General features: G+C 48.2%; 1 protein-coding gene across 2 annotated transcripts in view; it reads left to right on the top strand.

Moving 5' to 3' along the window:
• The window catches only part of GRM7 (glutamate metabotropic receptor 7), a 742,767-nt gene that overhangs the window by 674,392 nt on the left and 53,613 nt on the right, over positions 1–14,762 (top strand). The gene's annotated exons all lie outside the window — the stretch shown is intronic.

Genomic DNA, 14,762 nt, shown 5'->3' with positions numbered 1-14,762 from the left:
CAGGTCCCTGGGAGCACAGTGGAGGAGCCCTCTGAGGTTTCACCTCTCTTTCCTCTTGTAAAAAATACAGTGGGGGCCAGCACTGTGGCGCAGAAGGTTAAGCCTCTGCCTGCAGCACTGGCATTCCCTGTGGCACCAGTCCCAGCCCCGGCTGCTCTGCATCCCATCCAGCTTCCTGCTCATGCCTTAGGAAAGCAGCAGAGGATGGCCCAGTACTCGGGCCCCCACAGCCACATGGGAGACCCCAAAGACGCTCCTGGTTACTGGTACTGGTCTGGCCCAGCTCAGCTATTGTAGCCACGTGGGGAGTAAACCAGTGGATGGAAGCACTATCTTTCTAAATAAAAAATAAATTAAAAACATATAGTGATTCCATAAGCTAAGACTGCAGACAAAATTAGACTTCAAAATTATTTTTAAAAGACTGTATCCATTTGATTTTGAAGTTACCTCAAAGTGTGATATGGTTCTATTTCAGCACTCAGGTCAAGCAACAGACCTGTGTCTAAGAAGTTTGTCTTTTATTTGTTATTTGTTTGTTTTAATTGTAAGCACTCTCTTCATGAGCCTAGATATTTTCTCGGTTGTGCAGAGAGTAATTTCAACACATTCTTGTCACTTAACCATTTTTTAAAAGTATCTTTTGCGTTTCTTTTTACAGTTATAGACAGTGAGAGAGAGAGAGAGAGACAGAGAGAAAGGTCTTCCTTCCATTGGTTCACTCCCCAAATGGCTGCTACTGCCGGCACTGGGCCAATCCAAAGCCAGGAGCCAGGTACTTCTTCCTGGTCTCCCATGGGGTGCAGGGCCCAAGCACCCGGGCCATCCTCCACTGCCCTCCTGGGCCACAGCAAAGAACTGGACTGGAAGAGGAGCAACCGGGACTAGAACCCGGTGCCCATACGGGATGCCAGTGCCGCAGGTAGAGAATTAGCCAAGTGAGCCACGGCGTAGGCCCCCTCTTTTGCATTTCTTAAAGGAGGTTGATTTTTAAAACAATATTTATTCATGATTCCAAAAAACTCGATGAAGACGGAGAACTGCAGAACCAAAACATGTATATGTAAGGCCTCAGTTAAGTCAAAGACAGAAGCTCTATGCAGGAAAAAAAATACAATACTCACTGCCTGAACTGTCTCTGCGTTGTCATGGCAACCACCCATTTCCCATGGTGAGCAGACAGTTAGGTTGCTAACCTGAGTGTGAGCCCCAGGTTTTGGGAAAGAAGGTTCCCAGCCCTCCCCGAGGGGCAGGGTTGCTGGGTTCCCACTGTGGGCACAGGCTCTCGGGGGTCACTGTTGGTAACTATGCTTTAATGCTCAGAGAACATATGAAAGACGAGTTAGAAACTGCAGCACGCCCAACCCCCACCTCAAACACGGCAGTCTCTCCCCTCCAGGGAGCTGGGGATTTCTCCCTGTGAGGCCCTGTGTGCCTTGGGCTGTTTCTCCTTCGCCATCACACAGGGCTCAGCTGTCTGTTCTCTGAGATGACGCAGGGATGCAGCCAAAGGCCAGGAACGGAATCCCCTAGCAGCACGCTCCAGACCTCCTGCCTTAGCAACATCAGCTATGGGGAGAATCAGCGATGAGTAGAAAAATCAATGAGCTAAGCAGACCTGCTTCCTGCGAGGGAGGTAGATACTGGTCACACACTTCAGGGCAACAGTGGTCTTTGCTTTGGGAACTGAGGACAGTACCAGATATTCCTGGCTAGACAAGCCTGGCTCAGGAAGTGACGCTTACTTGGAAATACGCAAGGTGACTGCAGGATAGTAGGTGCAGCAGGCAGAGAAGCCATGGCAATGTGCTCAGGGTGATCAGCAGGGTCATTGTGGCAGGGATAGTGATGGGAGGAGCTGTGAATGAGTGACTGTGGATTCGGTATGGATTATCCAATCAGTAAGGGCTACCTCATTCACGAAACGCACAGTGAACTTGTTTCCTAGGCTGTGCACTAGGGTGCAAGGCAAGCTGCACTTGGCCGCTGCCTGGGGTGCGTTCCCTTCTAGGTCTCTCCCGCTGTGACTTCCACAAAACACTCTGGTTCCGTCCCCATCACCGCTCTGCGTCTTCATCTGCTTCACTTTGCAGCTAACAGAACTGGGGCTTGGAAGGGTTGCATGCAACCCTCCAGATGCCACAGTCAGCAAGTGGCAGGGCCCACATCCACAGGCAATCCTGTTCAACCCAATCCCGGAGCAGCTGCCCAGCTTCCACACGCGCTCCCTACACAAAGGCCATGCACTGGCTCAGCCACCATGAACAGAGCACTTAATGAGTAGCTGCAGAATGTCCGCCTTCACAGACCATCCAGGCTAGCGCGGGGCCCTTTATCAAACACACACACAGTGAATGAACACTCACAAATCGAGAGCAATCAGACCTAGAGAAAGCACACAAGATGGACACAGTTTAGACTGGAGGGCACAGAAGGCTTCTCCAAAGACAGGGGCTGAGACCAAAAGGATGGGAAGGGAGGAGACGGCTCAAGAAGGGGAGGAGCAGCACCAACGGCAGAGGATCAACAGGTGGGAAAATGCAAGGACGCACTTGGGGAAACTGCCCAAGATGCAGAGCAGAGTGCGAGGGAGTGGGAGGAGGCAGATGACAGCTCCGTGACAAGACGGAAACACACAGGACACAAGGAACACAGGACAGTCGGGGGGCATGAGCAGCCAGAACGGAGAGGAGAGATGGACAGAGCTGGGTGACAGTGCTGGCCAAACCTGCCTGAGTCCCGCAGAGACGCAAGGCGGCGTCTTCCAGACCTCACATAGGGGCGGCTTTGTTTCTGTGAGGATTCGACGCTGTCTTCTCATCACTGACCCTCTCAGGGCTAGCTTTCCCGATTACAAGTCCAGTTTTTTTTTAAAGTGATGATATGATATGCCCATGAAATGACAAGAACATTATTTTTACTTAACCATTCATCAGATGTCAGTATTTTCATTGGATTCTCCTTCTGTGTTCATTGCATCTCTTAAGATGACTCCACCAACTGGCAAGCCAGGACAGCTGCGCACGTGTCACAGTCTCCCCTGACATCTGTACCCATGGAAGACTTGAATTTTAGGTTTTATTTTCTTTACACCCACTGGATGGCTCGCAGAGCAACGCAGAGCATCACGTCTATTAGCCAGTACCTTGCCCAGGGAGGTACAAGCCGGTGCTTCATACTGTGAGAGAATCTGGCAGGGCCTCCTGCCTCAGGGACACTGGGTTCACTCTGGAGGATTCCGGGGTCAGGGACGCACAGGAGCTGGGGGGTATCTGGCCGCAGTGTGCCCTCAGGCTTGCTGCGAGAAAGGGCTTGGTTGTTCATGTCAAATCACGGTGAGGCACAGACCTAACTCTTTTGGGCTCTTGAACCAGCAGGAATGGTAAATAACCTCTTAGCTAACACAAGCAAGGAGAACTGGTAGTGGCTGCGTAGAAAAATCAAACTGCCTTAAAAATGCTGAGTTTTTGCTTTTTTTTTTTTTCTTAAATCAAAAACCAGAGGTCCGTGGCCTGGGGGTGAGGTTGAGGGCACAGATTTTGTGCATTAGCCTGTGTGGGCTGTGCCTGCTCTCACACACACAAATCCAAAGTGACCCGCCTGGAACACACAGCCTGCTAGAATGACTCGGGGAGCATGGCACTGAGCTGTTCCAAGGATATGGAGAACTGGAAGGAGAATGTCTCTCTGAAGGTGCCATGGGGGAGCACAGACAGCATCAGGCTTCCGGTGCTGGCAGCAGGGTAACAAGACGCAGGTGGTCACTCTGTCATCTTATACTCCAGAAACCCACTGGCATTCACCTGGAGCGCCTGCCTTGCATCCATCAAATAAATACTACAAGGGTGTGTAGGCTTCCTAGCAGGTGTGCCTGGAGGTGTTAAAGCAAGAACAGATGCAGTGACACAAGGTCTAATTGCCGCCATTATTAGCAGTCCTGTGCCCAGAGGCCTAGCACAGATGACCTGATGTGTGTCTCTCTGCGTATGATCCATCTCTCAGACTTCTATTCCAAGCTAGGAGGTCTACAGTGAAGAATGTGCCTGTTATCTGCAGAGTATGAGGGCCAGATTCCATTAATGATAACCTGCATTTCCTGGGCAGCCACCATGAATGCCAGGTGCTATGCTAACTGTTTTTCACATTTCTTTTTCATTGGCACATAGCAATAGTACAGACTTAGTGGGAACAATGTGATGTTTAAATGAGCAGATACTTTTTTTTTTTTCTTTTCTTTTTTTTTTTTTTTTTTTTTTTTTTTTTTTTTTTTTTGACAGGCAGAGTGGGCAGTGAGAGAGAGCGACAGAGAGAAAGGTCTTCCTTTTGCCGTTGGTTCACCCTCCAATGGCTGCCGCGGCCAGCGCACTGTAGCTGGCGCACCGCGCTGATCCGATGGCAGGAGCCAGGTACTTATCCTGGTCTCCCATGGGGTGCAGGGCCCAAGCACTTGGGCCATCCTCCACTGCACTCCCGGGCCACAGCAGAGAGCTGGCCTGGAAGAGGGGCAACCGGGACAGAATCCGGCGCCCCGACCGGGACTAGAACCCGGTGTGCCGGCGCCGCAAGGCGGAGGATTACCTAGTGAGCTGCGGCGCCGGCCAGCATGATTTCCTTTCATCTTCCAGGCTCTCAGAGCTTTGTGGTAGGGGCAGTGCAGGGGAGGATTTTGGACCAGACACTCTGGCAACAGAACACTCTGTCTGTATCTCGATGCCACAACTTCCTAGAGCTGAGATTACTTGCCCAGTCCATCTACCGCTACCACCTGCCCAAGGCCAGGATCTGCCATCCATCCTAACAACCAGATCTTTCCCTTTGAACCATCTCAGTCATCCATGAAAAAAAAAATGCCCTCCCCCCCTAGTCCATGAAAGTATATTAACAAGTTCCTGGAAAAACAGAATTAGGTTTATTCAGGCTCAAACAACCTTGAAACCTCTGAAAAACGTGCACTGTGAAACAGCAATGCAGGGGCTTCAGAAACGGGCCCTAGGAGAGACCTGTCTTTTAACGCATGCTGCACGGACTCCATGGACCTTTTCAAAGTCCCCCCAACCTGGGTCCTTCTCTCGTGGCGTGTTCTCTCACCATGAAAAAAACCCGCCATGTGCTGGCCGTCCCGATGGCTCAGTGACTCCCACTGCCGGGCACCCTGTCTCCCTCCACACCACCTGCAATTATCCATTTTCCCCAGCATCCACTGTGGGTCAGACGCGAGGGGCACAGGTGGCACGGATGGCAGACAGCGGCGTTCCCCACCACAGACTTCCGCTTCAGTGGCGTCACACCCACGTGTCAGCCATCTCTCAGGTAATGACGTACCATTCCTCTTAGCCACTGTGAGCCACATTTGTCATTTTTATTACCCAGACCTGAGGATGCCATGACAATTACGAAGCTTCTCTCGTCTCACCCTAAATACGCTATTAAGGCCTGCTTGGCCCAGTTCGCAGCTGTCACCAGGGAACACAAAAAATGGCTTATGTCTTATAAAAAAAAAAAAAAAAGCCAGTGACAGATCAAAGAGGGATCTGAGTATGCTTTCAAACAAAAAAGAAGCAACTAAATGCAACGGTTTTCCCCCAAATGGGCTGTTATTCAGTGGATTCTGCAAGAAAGACAAGGATTTCAAAATGTGTTAAGATTGTAGGAAAAAGAACAATATAGAAAACAAGTTATTCTGTGTGACAGCCAATAAATCAATCAAGGACAGCAGTATCCTTTGTTAAGTGGCGACAACGCACCGGGCACCCATCTGTGTATCTTCACTGGCTGTCTCACTGGGTCCCATCATCATTTTCCCCTCTGCAGCCATCATGACAGAGAAGCACACGCATCCTAGGAAAACAGCTGGTGACAGAATACCAATCCGCAGTGCTGGACTCCATGGGCATTTGTCCGACCTCACATTTGCTTTAAGTGTGGACCTTGCCGCCCCATGGTAGACACTGTGTTCATTCTCTACCACGGCACGCGTGTTCTCAGCACTCGCCATGTGATCCAACAAGGGAAAGATGGCACCAAGTGACACAAAATACAGAAGAAGACCCACAAGTCTCTGGCACGTTTAACACAGCTTAAGTGACTACAAAGTACATGAACGCCACAATGAACGTGGCACTTTAGCTTACACAAATGACCCAAAGTTTGCCTCCAGAAGTGGACGCCAGGAGGCTTGCTGCTGGCGACCTCTTGTTAAACTGGCCATGCTGCAGTGGCATGTGTCTGTGTGTGGGCGTATATCTCCCCCTGTGCCTGCCACACAGCTCACTCAGTGCCCCTCGGGGAAGAAATCACAGACGCAATCACACACTGCATTATACTCAAATCGTCCCCCACAGCACTGCTCCTCGAATCAATCTCCGTCTTCCAGGCCTGCCTCCTAGCACAGCGGACTGCTCTCTGCCCCGAGGACAGGGTTAAGTGCTACTGCAGCCACAACTCACAACTCGGGAATAGGCCAGACAAAGGACCTGGGCTGATGAGGAAGATGGGGACGCTTTCCAGAGACGGGACCAGGGGACTGAGCAGCGCACAGAGGCTGGGAGTCCCAGGCAGGGCAGGTGAACCAGGTGCACCCAGGAGGAGGGCAGGTCAGAGTGAGAAAAAGGACTGTGCGATCCTTCACTGCGCTGACAGACGTAAGTAGGAGCTGTAGGCTCATGTGCACAATGTGATGATGTGGTCTCTTACATACACTGCGCCACGAGTAACTCACGCTGATTCATGCACCACCGCATACATGCACCATTTCGTAGCAAAGAAACTTGCAAATGGCTCTCTTCGTCGTGTTCAAATGCACTGCCACCCTCGCCCACCACTGTGCTGTGTGACATCGCTCTGTCACCTTCCTCCTGCTGCCACAAAGCGGATCCCATGTGCAGAGGGCCCACTTGTCCTTTACACAGTGTGTGCCCGGCACCTGGGCTGGCTCAGTACTCGGCAGTATCTTGACAGAAATGGTGAAGTGTTAAGTGGATGAATGTGTATGGTAGGTCCCTCAACACCACCTGGACAGCAGAACTAACCCCAGGCTTACATCCATGGCCATCAAGAAACCAGGTCTGTCTAGCAGGATTTCACACCACTGACTCTCTAGAACTCACCATTCAAACAGTCCAGTTTATAACATAGACGAAGGCGGGCATTCGTGAGTATATCACTGACTCATTTCTGTAGTCTGCGATCATCGTGAGACACTGGTTGTTCTAATGACACTATCCTGAGAACCCCAATTGGAGACTGCATTTTTCCCCGAGAATTCCAGCCTTTAAGCTAGATCTGTGCCCCGGGAGCTTTCCTTTCATTTTCTTGTCCTTTTTGAACAGCATTGAGAGTCCTCTGATTTTTCGAAGTTTAAAGCTTGTCACTCATGCAGGTATTCATGGTGTGCCTTCCATCTCAGAATCGTCCTCAATTACACTGATTTCTGGAACTCACACAGGAGCTGGCAGTTCTCGGGCTGCTCACAAGCACTCCCTCGTAAGTGTTCCAGCTCCCTGACAGGTTAGCGGTCAAATATCAGGCAAGGAAAACTCAACCATAAGCAGGACACGGCACAGCAGGAACAAGGTGGCTTGTGGTCCCATTTCCATTTTACATAATGAGCAAACATGAAGGCCAAGGGGAGAATCCTCCTGCAGCATCACAGCTGAGCTTTGCCTGGCACTGGACTGACCACACGCCTGACCATCCCTTCAGTGCACTGGCAGGTGCATTTGTGACGAGACATGAACAGGGATGGACGTGGCTGACACTACCGCCGGGCTACTCAGCAACATTATTTGCAAGGCTTCAAATCAGAGTGGTTACAGAGACAGCCTTATGCTGACACCTGCAGCCCAACAGCCGTTGTGCCAGAGCACAACCATCAGCAGCCAACACATCACTGGTTCATATTTTCTGGGCACTCTGCTAAGTCATTTTTAAGTGCTTGTTCATTTCTTTGCATCTACTCCAAAGGCAGAGCAAGAGAGAGAGCAAGAGACAGAGACACAAAGAGAGAGAGACAGAGAGAGAGCGTGAGAGAGAGAGAGAGACAAGAGAATATGGCAAAGAGATTCCTTTGCACTGGTTTACTCCCCAAATGTCCACCACTGGCAGGCAGGGCCAGGAGCCCAAGCTTCATCAAGGTCTCCTATGTGGGCAGCAGGATCCCATGCACTTGAACTATCATCTGGTGCCTCCTGTGATACTTCAGCAGGAAGCCACATTGAAAGCAGAGGTGCTGGGACATGAACCAGCACTGTGATATGGGACAGAGGTGTCCCAGTGATTCAACATGCTGTGTCACAATGCCCACCCCTACCTACATATATTAGTTAGCTTAGACTGTCTATTCAATAAGATACAGTAATTATTACTACCTTTATTCTATGGATGAGGAAACTGAGATTAGTTATAGCACACATTCAAGTCTATCAAACTCTCAAGCCTGGTTTCACTCTCTATTTGCTGGTTTCACTGTGAATTTCTTGCCTACATGCTCTGTATTTCTGTAACCTAAATCATACACACTGGGTATCGTTAAAGCCACATTCTACCCAGGAGCAGAAACTAGGCCCATGAAATTCATCGAGGTTGAAGATTAACTAAGCTCACTTATTACAAGACACACACATTCAAAAGCCATCTGTTGCTTCCTACGAGCCGGAGCACTGTAGACTGGGTCAGTGGGACAGGTTCAGCTCTGCACCAGGGTGATCTCAGATGGCCCAGCAGGGCGGGGCTCACTGAGTGCCAGCCCCGGACAAGGCTTCAGCTCAGTAGGACTGTGTCCTTGAGGATCCCTGTGGTCTCCAACCAAGTGGACTGGATGTGGGACTGAAGAAATGACGCCAACAAGAAGAGAGTATGAAACAGCCAAGATGGAGCAGGGCCATGCACTGCTCAGCACGCATCAACGGAACAGGAACCATAACAGAGTAAAGAGAAATGCACTGGAGCTTGTTGAAGTACTGGAGGGCACATGGCCATGACAATGTGGAGCTTCAGGTGAGCTGCTGACTGCAGGCAAGGCGGCTGCGATGTGGTTCTGGTTCCTCTCCCGGGCTCAGGGCATGCGGGTCCTTGTGGACCAGCACCTGTGTGCTCTCTGCTCTCAGAACCCTTTATTTGCTCTTCAAATGTTGACTGATTAATTAATGAATATGACTGGCAGACAGAAATAGAGACAGTCATATGACGCCCTGTGGTTCACTTCCTGCATTTACTCACTGGCCAGGACTGGGACGGGTCCTAGTCAGGAGCTGGCAACTCAGTCCTGTGTGGCAGGAATCCGCAGGGTGTACATTAGCAGGAACCTGGAGTCAAGAGTAGAGGTGGGACTCGAACCCAGGCAGTACAACAGAGGAAGCCGGCGCCTCAACCAGCATTTTAATCCCTGCACCAGGTAGCTGCCCTGCAAAGCCTTCTCATCTTTTACCTACACACTTGAAAAAAAGGACTTAGGGCTGGGCATTTGACGCAGTGGCTTCTGTGGCAACTGGGACGCCCACACGCATGTTGCCATCTAGCACCTGGCTACTGCACGTGCTGAGACACAGCAGGGGATGAATCGAACACCTGGGGACCTACCACCCACACCAAAGACCTGCATGTGGTCAGTTCCAGGCTCCCAGCTTCAGCCTGGCCTCGTCCCGGCTGGTGAGGGCATTTGGGGAATCAACCAGTAGATGGAAAATCTCTCCCTCTCTCTCTCTCCCTGCTTCTCAAATAAAGTGAAAAGTTAAAAGAAAAAGGCTTCCTACGTAAGTCCTATCCCAGGTACTTCAGGGACGCTCATGCAGTCATCGGGACGAGACCGTGAGGCAGATCCCATGTATTCCCACTCGAGAGAGGCATGAGCTGAGGCAAAGCAAATTCCTTGGGGTCACAAAACCAGGGAATGAGAACCATCTGTTGAAGCTCTTTGCCCATTTCTCAACTGCACTGGTTGTTTTTTTTTTTTTTCTTGTTGTCAATGTTGAGTTTCCTTAATTGCCAGTTTATTTGGGATATTAATCCTTGGTCAGACAGATAGGTGGTTTGCAAATATTTTTCGCATTCTGTTGGAGGTCTCTTCACTCAATCGATCGCTTCCTTTGCTGGGCAAAAGCTTCTGAATTTGATAAGAGTCCCATTCGCTTAGTTTTGCTTGTGTTACTTGTTCTGGGGTTCTTGTCCAAGAATTAATCCCTACACCAATGTCTTGGACTGTTTCCCCAATGTTCTCTTCCAGCAACAACATAGTCTCAGGTCTTACATTTAGGTCTTTGATCCATTTTGAGTTGATATTTGTATATGGAGAGAGGTATGGATCTAATTTCATTCTTCTACATAGATAAATCCAGTTTTGCCAGCACCGTGTGTTTAAGAGATTATCCTTACTTGACTGTAGGGTCTGAGCACATCTGTCAAAAATTAGTTGGCTTTATGTATGTGGATTAATTTCTGGGCTTTCTATTCTGTTCCACTGACCTATGCATCCATTTTTATGCTGGTACCAAGCTGTTTTAGTCACTGCAGCTTTGTCATACACTTTGAAGTCAAGTATTAGGATGCCTACAGCTTGATTTTTGTCTTGTTTTGGATCACTTTGGCTATTCTGGATCTTTTGTGATTGTGTATAAATGTTAGAACTTCTTTTTCTAGATCTGTAAAGACTTTAATAGCTCTCAAAAGAGCAAATACAACTGGCCAATAAATATATGAGAAAACACCCAACATCACTAGCCGTCAGGGAAATGTCGATTGAAACCACGATGGGATATCACCTCACCTTTGTTGGATGCCTGAAATCCAAAACACAGGGAGTAGCAAATGCTGATGAGGATGTGGAGAAAGGGAACATTTACACACTGTTGGTGGGAATGTAAAGTAGCGCAGCCACCGTGGAAAACAGTGTGGAGACTTTGTAAAAAACTAGACATAGACTTGCCATATGATCCAGCAATCCCACTCCTGGGAATATACCCAAAAGACTTCATACAATGTCTGCAAGAGATACCTGCTCCAGCCTATTCATAGCAGCACTGTTCACAACAGCTAAAATCTGAAATGTATCCAGGTGTCCATCATCAGATGAATGGATAAAGAAAATGTGCCAGATATACACACTGGGATATTTTTTGGCTATAAAAAATGAAATTCTGCCCCTTGCACCAAAATGGATGCAGCTGGAGGATATCACATTGAATGAAAAAATTCAGACCCAAAAAGACAAATATCCCATGTTCTCCCTTACATGTGGGAATTAAAATTTGAAAAGAAACAAAAAGAACAAAAGAAAAAAAGAAATGTCTATGTATATCAGTATTGCTGCAAATATTGTTTTGCAAAACTTGCTTTTATAACTTTGTGAAACCAATGGTTAAGAATGTTATGTTATTCCAGCCTAAAAAAAAAAAAAAAGAGCAATTTCTGAATTTTTCAAGAGAAGCAACATTCCTAATGGCAAAATATTTAAAGTTGGTTCAGAAAGCTTTTTGCTGTAGGATCTCAAAAAAAAAAAAAAAAAAGATTCTGGTTAAATGTTTTAATTTCCTAACTTCCATCAGGCTGATTCTTAAGGTCTATTTTGTAGAGTAAGGTGCCTTCCAAGATCAGCAAGGTTGCAGTTTCTCAGTAATAATAAATGCCCTACAGGTAGCTCACCAGCAAGCGTTTTGTTTCTCATCCAACAAGAGTACTTGTTAGGGGTGGTGATTAAATTTACAGGTACCTCAAGAAAAAGAACCTCAATCTACTGCATTTTGTTTCTTTAGCTTTTACATATAGCGTTTTGTTCTGTTTTTATTATTTTGTTTAAATATATGAGCTTTATGGACTCCAATACACTGTCGAAAGAAATATTCAACTTATTCTTAGCAATATCGTATCGTTTGTTAAGCTTATTGTCCCATCTGGTTCCACAGTTGCCCGAGTTAGAATAATACTTTACCAAATGCACCCCAAGGGGAACGGATGTTTCCTGTGTTTATAAAGTGACAGTAGTGTTCCCAGTCCTTTCTGCTCATGCTGCTTACTGAATCCACATCTCCCTGTCACCCAGAGGTGCGGGAACTTTCTTCGAAGCTCAGAGTCACAGCTCAGAGCATTGAACCGTGTTCAACACAGACCTCACCACAGCACCACGGAGTGAACACCAAGGCCCCAAAAGTGCTGCTGAGTGTGGTGGCTGGACCAAGCTGGTGTCCCCAGGGCCAGCCTCCAATGGGGAGAGGTCTTGATGGGCATGAACAGCCGGGGAACAAGGCTCATCAGTATTGTGACCCAGAGCGCTTGCTGCTGTGTTTAAGTGCAGCTGGGTCCTTTGGAGTTTGTTTTTAGAACTTATTAAGTTTGCACTATTTTTGCAATAAACTCACGGAAAACCTCAAAAGTAAAAAACAAAACAAGCAAATGAGAACTGAACTCTGACTAGCTCTAGATTCGTCGTCCTTAATCAGTGTGCTAGAAAAAAAAAAAAAAAAGACCCTCACGGTAGGGAGAGAGGTAGGGAGCAGATGGGAACTGGGTCTGGCTCAGGGACATTGGTCTCACTCTTTACACATTTCTCAAGCATCCTCAGAGATTGAAAAAAAAATCAATAAAACATATCAAAGTCTTGATGGCCTCTAGTTTGCAAATAATGGTTGTTCAATTTGTCATAAAATAAACAATGTAGTTTTGGAGCGTTCAATAACTCAATAGTACTTGTTACGGAAAAGTATACACATCTACACATACAAGGGTGTTTCAAAAAGACTATAGAAACATGGAATGGAAAGCTAAGTTCACTGTGGCACAGGAAGTTGAACTCCATGCTTTTCGCACACTACACACTTCCCATGAACTTTTTGCAGACTCTTTTACACAGATACACACACACATATATATATGTAACCATATATAGGCAATGTAGAGCTACATATACATAAGAAAAATAAAAACTCCATGAGTGATCGTTGCAACTGAAAAATATGCTCATGAGCAGAAAAACAGAAACCTAACATGTAATGCCGTGGAAACCATGGTTTGTAAAGCCCTAGCGAGGGAGCTAACAGCCGGGACCAGGAAGGAAGGAAGGGGAGTACTGGAGGTGCTCAGAGCTCCGTGAGCCCCGTAAGCCTCTCCTGACCAGCAGGGGCGAGCAGGCGACGTCACAGTGAAAGTCTGAAGGCGCTGTGGTAGCTGGAGAGGACTTTTACAGACGTGGCCTCGTTCACAACACAGTGACAATTAAGTCAGTACAGTGCTGCCTTTCTGCTCGATGGTCACTAGGGTCACCCGGTCAGCAGCTGGCAGCCCCTCACCATTCAAATTGGGGCTTGACAGCAAACTGTATTCCTGCCAGACACGATGGAACACTTGCTTTTGATCTCACGGGGCCTCCATGAAAAGGAGAAAGATCAGAAGCGTGCAAGGAGCCAGCGGGTCGCACAGACATTGTTTACGTAGAGAAAGGCTATCTACCCCTGAGTCCTAGATAGAAAAGAGGGGTCCATTGTGCCAGCAGCTGGGTGCATCTGTCCTCTATGGATCAGGTGTCTACAAATGGCCTGCTCAGCACACACAGCCATGTCCCCAGAGGCAGCCCCTGCCTTCCTGCAGCTTAGCACCTGCACGGAGAAATGGAGAACCACGTGACAGAGATCACCGTGAGAGCACATGAGAAACCCAAATGCACCACGCAGTTCGCCTGTGGCTTTCCTCTTCGAGGCGGCTCTAGGCAAGAAAGCAGAAACAAGCCAGCCACACCCCTCATGCAGTACCTGTGCAGATGTACAGCCGAGGCAGTGAGCTAACACCCTGGACCACAGCCGGCAGCTGATGCGCCGACTTTCTGAGGACACCTCTTAAGGTTCCCTCCAGACTCCCAGTCACGCCATAAAGCAAGGCTGTGGCTCCTGCTAGCCACGTGTCAATGTGCAGAAGTGGGAGATGGCGACATCCTTAGCTCCTGCTATTGGGTGTGTTCTGTGAGAGACAGAACTGCGTATGAACGGCTTCCTTCTCAGCAAAACTGAACTCAGTACTGAGTAGGTATGAAAGGATGGATTTCAACAATCACAAAGTAGAAGCCATATACAGTAGCATAAAGACCTTTCAGATGAGGTCCCAGAACGTCTGTGTTGTAAACAGCCATGTACCATTAACCCCTTTACGTATCAGTGTAGAATTAAAAATAAATCCACAGCTTATTCACGATTATGAACTTCTATGATCTTCTTCTTCAGCTGCCATTATGATGCAAAGCACTTTAAATCTGATTAATCATCAGCCCTGACCTTCCAAGTCAGAGACTTCTCCAGGGCAAGCATGCAAATGGATTTACCTAAGGGCATCCAATTAAGATATGCACAAACTCTCCACTAAGTGCCCAGAATTGTTTCGTCTTTCTTTTCAATCACAAAGTCCCGAAGGATGGCCGGAGCTGCGGCTCACTTGGCTAATCCTCCACCTGCAGTGCCAACACCCTGGGTTCTAGTCCCACTGGGGGCGCCGGATTCTATCCCGGTTGCTCCTCTTGCAGTCCACAGTCCACAGTCCAGCTCTCTGCTGTGGCCTGGGAAGGCAGTGCTTGGGCCCTGCACCCGCATGGGAGACCAGGAGGAAGCACCTGGCTCCTGGCCATTTGGGGTGGGGTGAACCAACAGAAAAAGGAAGACCTTTTTCTCTGTCTCTAACTCGGCCTGTCAAAAAAAAAAGAAAGTCTGGAAGGTTGCTACATTTTCTCTCTTAGTCACTGTTGACATCACTTTAAGTGTCCAGACTCCCTCTGCAGTCATTTGATTTGTAAT

Source organism: Oryctolagus cuniculus, chromosome 10 (assembly GCF_051225735.1).
Source record: "Oryctolagus cuniculus isolate XC-2025 breed Fujian yellow rabbit chromosome 10, ASM5122573v1, whole genome shotgun sequence".
NCBI classification, from domain to species: domain Eukaryota; kingdom Metazoa; phylum Chordata; class Mammalia; order Lagomorpha; family Leporidae; genus Oryctolagus; species Oryctolagus cuniculus.
The sequence above is the reverse complement of the archived record's forward strand: the minus strand, read 5'-3'. Positions and strand labels throughout refer to the sequence as shown.